Genomic DNA, 9,950 nt, shown 5'->3' on the forward strand with positions numbered 1-9,950 from the left:
GCTACTCAGAGGCTGAAAACATGGAAAGCAAAATGTAGTGAAAGGAAAGCAGTTTTACTAATCAAATGTTAGCAATTGGGAAATGGCCAGGCTCATGCCTTAAAAGACCATTCCAACGTTTTGGGCTGAGTGAGGGAGTTTAAGAGGGAAACTTGGTGTGGGAAGTAAGTGGGAGCGGTGCAGTCAGGTGCAGGTCTTGCATGTCGTCTTCTGATGGTTTTCTTGAGTAATCTGCCCATCTGGAGTCCAGTTTGCATCATCTTGATATTGGCCCAGGGGTGGTGGATGAACTGTTCATAACTGCCCCTAAGTGGGAGGATTGCGCGGCTGATTTGTTTAGTCTCTGTGTCTGTTTTGCTTTAAAATTAGTCCCTGGAATTCTAAGTAAGCACAATTATACAAGGGAGCACTGTGCATGAAGTACCTGGTGGGAAAGGGAGAGATGAAGAGTTTTAACATATAAGGCCACATTCTGAGATTGGGGAGGAAAGGGAGAAAAGTTTTTAAATGCATTTCAAAGCTGGAATACTCTGTTAGAATTCCCCACTGTCGACTTCATCCTATTTTTATGGAAAGTGGGCAACACAGTTAATCTGGCTGCTTCCTGCTGCAAGGGGGCGTAGTTGGGAAGTACCAGAATGGAATCTATTCACTTGGAGTTGGAAATATATCCGCATTCCCAGATCTGTAGCAGGAACTTGCTGGAGCCTTACAGTGGGAGGACCAAGGACCTAGGAACTTTTGAGAAAGTCTGTCCTCAGTGTGTAACAGAGGTAAAATCCACAGCAGCTGATGAGGACAATGAGAAGAATACCAACCATACTGTATATGAAAGTCTTTTATGAGGAAGTCAGCTGGACCACACTGTTCAAGGGTCCTGGGAGAGGATCCTATATCTGTATCAGAAATATGGGTGTCCAATGCATGCATAGCTTGGGTCATATTGTGAGAATAATGTGGTATATATACATAATACTTAGTCTTTTTTTTTTTTTTCCTGATACAGTCTTGCTGTGTCACCCAGGCTGCAGTGCCGTGGCACAATCTTGGCCCACTGCAACCTCTGCCTCTCAAGATCAATTCTCATGCCTCAGCCTCACCAGTAGCTGGGATTACAGGTGTACACTACCATGCCCAGCTAAGTTTTGTATTTTTAGTAGAGAGGGTTTCACTATGTTGGCCAGGCCAGTCTCAAACTCCTGACCTCAAGTGATCCACCCTTTTCGGCCTCCCAAAGTGCTGGGATTACAGGCGCTGTGGTCCATTGCTCCCGGACAGAACAGTCAGTCTTAATCAGTGCACAAGGGCTGCCGTGTGCTGAGTCAGGGTATCTAAGGCCGTATAGTTCTGCAGGGCCACTTGTCTAATCTTGTGAGGGTCTTTCAGTGAGAAAGGGAATGGCATGATGGATATTATTAAAAGTAGCAGCCGTATGTTTAACCAGGTCTTTTATTTGTAATTTTACATCTATGGCCACTGCCTGGTGGGGGAAAAAAAGCCTAGTGGGTACAACCACCTTGATGCCTATTTTTGATGGGGTTGTCTAGCCTTTACACTTTCCCAGTTGGCATGGAGAGAGTCTAAATGGGAAAGGATACATCCTGGTAGGGAAGGTGCGCCTACCAGTCCAGTTGTAAGTGTTGGGAAAAGGGCTTGGGGATGCCTACATAAACTGGCCATAAAAATATGGGACAATAATTTGTGGAAAGCCACAAGAGGCCTCTGAGGAAGAAAGCCGCCTAATTGCCATCATGTTCCCATACTCAGAGCGAGACCTGCTCTCTTACCTGTAAACACTGTGTTCAAGAAAAAAGACACTCCTTTAAAGCCTTGAAGTGTAGACAGATACGCAGGCTCCTATTTAAGCCCACTCCTACCAGCTACTCTCCGATAAATTAAAGATAACACTGTTTAAGCACAAAGGAGATTCACTTAAACCACCACTGCTATAGATCACGCGTATAACGCACTGCCTCCCTTTCACTGGTTTGCCCTGAACATCTTAGATCTAAGTGATTATACTCAATAAATAGTGTAGAGACCGAAACTCTGGGCCTTTGCAGCTTCTGATTTGCTCTGGCCCCCTGGCTCCTACCTTTATGAACTCTTAACCTGTGTCCTCTCATTCCTTTGTCGCCACTTTGCCGCTGGAATTCGGGTACCCTACGGGTGGTGGTAAGGCTGGTCCCCAACAGTAAGGCCAACCATGAGTGCTGCAGACCCATAACAAACCCCAGGGGGAAGGATAAGGCTCTGTTATGGAGGTGGATGCTATTTTGATTGTGCGTCCTGGTCACATGTTATTAGTCAGTCCAAGGGTTTGGCCACATTGTTGAAGAGGTAATCATCCCATATCGTGGGAGATAGTGCAGGGTGTACTGTTACTGTGTTTTTCAGTGCATAGAAGTCTTGACCCATTACCTGGATTTACGCTGCCATCAGCCATCCTATGCCATCGTGTATGGCATATCCTGTAGTGGGGGTGGCGTTAACCTGTTTATGAAACAGAAGGAAAATATGTTTATGTGTTTTCTCAGAGGTGGGGAACTCATGGTAAGTGCTGCTCTAATCATAGAAGGGAAACAGGTGAGTATTTTTACCCCAAGTATAAAAATACTCAAGTGCTCAGGTTAGCAGTTTGTATGCACCATGGCAAGCCTGTGATTAAAGAAAGGGGTGGCACCCCACAGATCCAACAGTCTTCTATTTTAGAGGTAACTCACCAGCTGTGACCATTCAGCAAACAGGTTAGTTTTAGCAGAGATAAAGAATGTACTTATAACTGTACAATTCATTAACAATTTATGTTAACAGAAGGGTGTTACTTATTTGTATGATTTTTCTTTAATAAATAACTTTAGGTCCTCTTGGTTTACATGACCAAGCAGTCCGGTTGTCTGAGGCATCAGGTTCAGGAGGAGCTGCCTTCACCTCAGTGTGATGTATCCATGGTCTTATTCCATCCAATCTGACAGATGAATGGATGGTTGAGTTACTGTCTACTTTTTGGCTAGCTGTTGGTCTGGCCCTTGGTTTCTCTAGGATTTTAGTAGCACTTTATTTTCAGTTCATAAAAGTCTTGACCCATTACCTGGATTTACACTGTCCTCAACCGTTCTATGCCATAATGTATGGGAAAGTAGAAAGGGTGAATGAGTATTATTTAATTTAAAATTTTTAGGGTTTTAAATTACACAAAAAGTCTATAAGCATTTATCTCATTTATATGTACTCAGTATTTTCTCATTTTTAACAGCTTATCTAGATTACTACTGAAAACTGAGATATCACATAAAGTTGGTCATTATTTAAAGTTATTTCCCTGTTAACCATTTTTAAAGTCTGAATATCAGATATGCATCTAACTAAGAACCTTAAACACTGGGCATTTTGCCAGTAACTCAGAAGATTTAGCTGTTTTCGTTAAACTAACAATTGTAAATTTTATTTAAAAAAAAAAATTGCACAAAGATTACTCTGTTTTCAGTTGGGTTTATAGTCTCAGAACCTTTGTGCCAAACTATGACACCTTAAAACATTTAGCCAAGGCAACTATAAAACTATAAAACTTATTTACCCAGACAAAAATGTATGCTGACAATTCTGAAGACATTTTAATCTTACTAATGATTTTAAAACCAGTTTTATTTACTGAAGATCTGTGTGAACTTGAAAAGCATTTGTACTTGCCTAATTTATAATTACTCATCTACTTATAAGGTCATTTGGTAGCATGCTAGAGCAACACATAACAATACATGTTACATACATGTAATAATGCAATCACATAAACATATTTAAATATGTATACACATATATACAAACAGAGATCCAATAGCTTTTACCTTAGAGTTCTAGCCATAAGATAGCAATACAGACTCACCATTTTATAAAAGACAGCTGTATCCAAATTTTTTTTTTTTTTTTTTTTAATGAAATGGAATCTGTTTACATGGCTAAACTTTGTTTGCCCTGATAGGTAATCCAAGAAAAAGGGTGGATCAAAATTTTGGGTAAAACAGTTTTTATGGCAGTTTTAATTTTTAAAAACCTCTTTTACCTTTTTTAAATTAAGTTTTAAAGGAGTTTGCAATGTTTATATTTTAGCCAGAACTAGCTGAACTGTATAAGAATAAAAAATTATCTACATTACTTTGAAACAGTGAGTTTTATCTCAACATCAGTAGCTTACTAACAGTAGAGTCAGCACAGGCTGAAAACAAAAGAGAAACATAAATAGAGACTTTAGAAGATTCTGCTTAACTTTATAGTTGCAGGTTAACCATTTGAGCTCTGAATTTTTATTGCTGTAATTTTCCCATCAATTTAAAATGTGTACAAAAACGGCCATAGATATGTAACCAGCTGGATTCCCAGATAGTCTAGAAAAGAATTCTCACACATTCTCCCCACAAAGCTTGACACAAGTGTCTAAAATATTCTAAAGTCTCAGAGTTACAAAATTGGTGGCCAAAATGATAAAACCTGCTTTTCCCCTAGCAAGGAGAAGAGTAGCCTATCTTGCTGCCCTCTGATAATCAGCTGGACCTGGTCTTGGCTGGTGGGATGGAAACTGCCAAAGCATCCTCAGAAGGATACGAATCACTAAACAGACAAAAACCACAGATGGATCCAGTGTAGACAGAGTGTTCCAGACTGGTACTCAGGGTATTTCAGAGAAAAGTCCTGAGATCTTGTCTCAAACCCAGATGGGACCATGGAGTGACCTGCATTAGGTCCTGATAGCTGGAAAGCCCAGATAGCAAAGACAGAGGATTTTTGGATGCACTCTGGTTGCCCAGTTCTTGAAGCCCATCAGCTTCCCAGATGTGGCTTTCCTCACTCCAACACAGTATTATAGCAGCTGATGCCATGAAGAAGAGGGAAAGGCAAATCCCCAAGACAAACAGTATTGACGGTTGTTGGGAATTCCGTAAGGTCCCAACTGCAGGGTCAGCTAGCCATAAGCAGCTAGCATTTGCAAGTGACTGCTGTACTGCCTGGTAGCATGAATGGGTAAGTTCTGGCATCTGCTGTGCCCAATTGCTCCATTCATTGGAAACCAGGTGTACAAGCTGAGCTGCTCAAAACACACAGTTTGTAACATGGGGCACGAAATTTGTAACCAGCTAAAATCCACTGCTTGCCACTCAAAGGCTGAAAACACAAGTAAGGTGTTGTGAAAGAAACGCAATTGTATTAATTAAATGCAAGTGGTTGGGGAATGGCCAAGCTCATGCCTTAAAAGTCCAGTCTTACTTTTTGGGTTGACTGAGGGGGTTTAAGAAGGAAAACTTGGTGTGGGACATATGTGTGGGAGTGATACAGGAAAATGCAGATCTGTATGTCTTGTTCCAATGGATATCTTGAGTAATTGCCCATCCAGAGAAATAGTTTGTGTCATCCTGATTTTGGCCCAATTAGTGGTGAACTAATTGTAACTCTCCCTAAGTGAGAGGATTGTGCAGCTGGGTCTCCATGTCTGGGCTGTTTTATAATTAGCCCCGGAATTTCTAAGCAAACACATAATTAGATATGCAAGCACTGTGCATGGAAGTACCTGGTGGGAAAAGGAAATACAAAGAGTTTTAAAGTACAAGGCTACGTTCTGAGATTGGGAAGTGTATTAGCAAGTTTTCATGCTACTAATAAAGACATACCCCAGACTGGGTAATTTATACAGGAAAAAGGGTTTAATGGGCTTACAGTTTGACATGGCTGGGAGGCCTCACAATCATGGTGGAAGGCAAGGAGGAGCAAGTCACGTCTTACATGGATGACAGGCAAAGAGAGAGCTTGTGCAGGGATACTCCCCCTTTTTTTTCTTTTTCTTTTTCTTTTTCTTTTTGAGACGGAGTCTCTGGATTGCAGCAGGCAAAGAGAGAGCTTGTGCAGAAACCCCCACCTTTTTTTTTTTTTTTGAGATGGAGTCTTGCTCTGTCACCCAGGCTGGAATGTAGTGTGCGATCTCGGCTCACTGCAACCTCCCCCTCCCAAGTTCAAGCAATTCTCCTGCCTCAGCCTCCTGAATAGCCAGGATTACAGGCACACGCCACCACTCCTGGCTAATTTTTGTATTTTTAGTAGTGACGGGGTTTCACCATGTTGGTCAGGCTTGTCTCGAACTCCTGACCTCGTGATCTGCCTGCCACGGCCTCCCAAAGTGCTGGGATTACAGGCCTGAGCCACAGCACCCAGCCAAACTCCCCTTTTTAAAATCATCAGATCTTGTGAGACTTATTCACTATCATGAGAACAGCATAGGAAAGACCTGACCCCTTGGTTCAATCACCTCCCACCAGGTCCCTCCCACAACACATGGGAATTCCAGATGAGATCTGGGTGGGGACACAGCCAAACCATATCAGGAAGGAAAGGGAAAAAAGTTTTAAGATGCATTTGAAGACTGAGACACTCGGTTACAGATGTATGTAAATGGATGTTCATAGTTGCGTTGTTGATAATAGCAAAATTTGCATTTATCAGTTGGACTGACAAAATATTTGATGGCTTATCCATTCAGTGGAATACAGAGTGAAATGAGAGGAGGTAAATTTATAATTATTGGCATTGGTAGTTACTCAGAATAAGTTTAGGAAAGTGGGCAGAGACAGGATTTTGTATGAATGTGTATATATGTGTATGTGATGTGTGTTATGTATGTATGCATATGATCTTGTTACTTTAAGGGGGCTAGTGTAGTAATTTTTAACATTTTTGTAATGTTTTGTAAATGTTCTAAAACTTTTATTTTGAATTAATTCTAAACATTAAGAAAAGATGCAAGAATAATACAAAAGAATCCCACATATTCTTGGGGTCTCTAATGTGATTGCAGTTAAAACCTGTTCATTTCCACGTCTACTGCCTGAACTGAGAGAACGAGACAGCTTTGGTTCCTCAGGCATGTGACCTCTTCAGCATGGTGACTTCACAGAAACTGGACATTACATGGTGGCTCAAAGCTAGTATCCAGATAAAAGCCAGCGCAAGTACTATGGCCTTTTCTAATCTAGCGTTGGAAGTTCCAACATCACTTCTGCCTCAGTTCTAACCCTATCCACAATCAAGAGGGTAGGAAAATAATCTGTAAACATATTTTAAGACCATTGTAGGTTGATACAGTAATGTTTCCTAATCTACAGAGTTTATTCAGTTTCCACAGTTGTCCTATAATGTTTATAGCATTTTCTAGTTCAGGGTCCAATCTAAAATGTGTCATGCCCTGGATTTCATTGTCATATTTCTTTAGTTTTTAACCTAGATCAGTTCCATAGCCATTTTTTCTTTCATGAGCCTTTTTGAAGACAACAAGCTATTTTATAGAACAACCCTAAATTTGAGTTTGAGTCCTCAGTTTGAGTCCTCATGATTAGATTCAAGTTAAATGTTTGTAGATTGAGTATTGCATGAATAATGCATACTTCTCAGTGTATCACAATAGGAAACACATGATGTGTTTTGTTGGTGTTAGCATTGATAACTTGTATAAACTGGTGTCTCCCAGGTTTTTCCACTAAAAAATGGCTATTTTGGCTTTGAAATTGGTAAGCAATTTGCGGGAAGATCTTTGAGCAATTTGTGTGGAAGATCTCATCTTTCACCCACTAGTTTTAGTGTTCATTGATGATTCTTGTCTGAATCCATTATTATTGTGATGACTGCAAAATGATGACCTTCTGACTGTGTCATTCCTTCTATTTTTAGGAATTGGCATCCTACTGTTTGTTAGAAGAGCTTTTCCTTCCCCTACCCCCATATCTCTCTACCTGTCTGTTGTCCATATGAACCTTTGTTTTCTGGTACAATAATATATTAGGTTTATCTTGTATATTCCCTGTCCCAGCCACAGATTCTGTAGAGCTCTGATTGCTTTTAATGGAGAATGATACTTAGAAACCCAGATCTGGGTGCTGTGCATACTAATCATTATTGGGATAATAGTCATGTGTGTGTGTGTGTGTCTGTGCAAAATAATGATCCCTCTCATTTTAAATAAGTATTGCAGGATTCTTGCTAAGGTATTTTCCCATTCCATATTTACTTCTTTCTCTAAGAGTCAGAAATTGGCCCCCAGCATCATCAGTATGTTTACTCATCTGTTCAGTTCTCCAGTACATGGCAAGTAGTTTTGGAGTTGCCAAATAACATGAATGCACATAACAAACTTTGTTAGTGTTCATGATTTGTTTGCAGGTCTTTTTCTCTTTAGACCAAGTATATATAGATAAAATTATTCAGGCCATGCGCAGTGGCTCATGCCTGTAATCCCAGCACTTTGAGAGGCCAAGGCAGGAGAATCGCTTGAGCTCAGGAGTTTCAGACTAATCTGGGCAACATGGTGAGACCGTCTTTATAAAAAATTGGCTGGGTATGTTGGTGCATGCCTGTAGTCCCTGGTACTCAGGAAGCTGAGGAAGATTGGTTGAGTCCGGCAGGTTGGGACTACAGTGAACTAAGATTGCACTACTGCACTCCAGCCCGGTCAACTGAGACCTGTCTCAAATAAATAAATAAATAAATTAATTAATTAATTAAATAAATAAATAAAAACAAAAGCCAGACAATCTCCTGATGCAAATGACAGGATTTTATTATTTTAATGGCTGGACAATATTCCATTGTGTGTGTATATACCACATTTTCTTTCTCCTGTCATTTGTAGCAACATGGATGGAACCAGAGGATATTATGTTAAGTGAAATCATCCAGGCATAGAAAGACACATTTTACATATTCTCATTCCTATATGGGAACTAAAAATATTGATCCCAAGGAGGAAATGATTTAGAATGGTGGTTATCAGAGGTTGGGATGGACAGGGGTGAGGGAAAGATGGAGAGGTTAGTTAATGGGTACAAAAATATGATTAGATAGAACAGTGTCAGTAACACTAGAACTTATTTATCTAATCAATAACAAGGTAGGGCAACTACAGTTAACAATAATTTATTGTATATTTCAAAATAAATAGAAGATTTAGAATGTTCCCAACACAAAGAAATGATAAATGTTTGAGGTGATGGATATTCCAATTACCATGATTTGATCATTATACATTGTATGTGCACAAATCAAAATAGCACATGCATCCCATAAATATATACAACTATTAATATATTAATAAAAACTATTTCAAGTGTTTATTTTTAGAAAAAAATATTAATTTTACTCTGGAAAAATGTATATACTTTAAAAGATTCTCCAGAAGGTTGATGCATGGTTCAAATGGCAAACCATAACCCACAGTACCTCTATGAATATTTATTTAGATATGATATATTTAGGAAAATAAAAGTCTCTACAAGACTAAGAGCAAAAAGAGGTTCAGAAAATAGCTGGTTTAGAAGTGCACAGAAAAGGGAGTGTGATATGAGAATGTTAACTGAGCATCTATTCTTTAAGTAAATTTCCTCAGTAGGTTGGAATGAACAAATATGGGAATCAACTCAACCAGAAGGGCAGAGGTGAGGGAATCACAGAAGAATTGGCCCAGAGCCCTATTTCAACCAGACCTAGTCCTGTCCTACCTGTATTCTTTTTGTTTGTTTTGTTTTGTTTGAGATGGAGTCTCACACCGGCCCCCTGGGCTGGAGTGCAATGGTGCCATCTCGGCTCATGGCAACCTCCGCCTCCTGGGTTCAAGCGATTCTCCTGCCTCAGACTCTTGAGTAGCTGGGATTACAGGCACCCGCCATCACACTCAACTAATTTTTGTATTTTTAGTAGAGATGGGGTTTCACCATGTTGACCAGGCTGGTCTCGAACTCCTGACCTCATGATCCACCCGCCTCAGCCTCCCAAAGTGCTGGGATTACAGGCATAAGCTACCGTGCCCAGCCTCTTCTTTTTAATTATGCATGCCAATAAATTTTGTTCCAGCTAGTTGGAGTGTGATTTTCTATTTCTCACAATTGAAAACATCTTGATTTAAACAACCATGAGCTCCA

This window comes from Theropithecus gelada, chromosome 19, assembly GCF_003255815.1.
Source record: "Theropithecus gelada isolate Dixy chromosome 19, Tgel_1.0, whole genome shotgun sequence".
Taxonomy (NCBI): domain Eukaryota; kingdom Metazoa; phylum Chordata; class Mammalia; order Primates; family Cercopithecidae; genus Theropithecus; species Theropithecus gelada.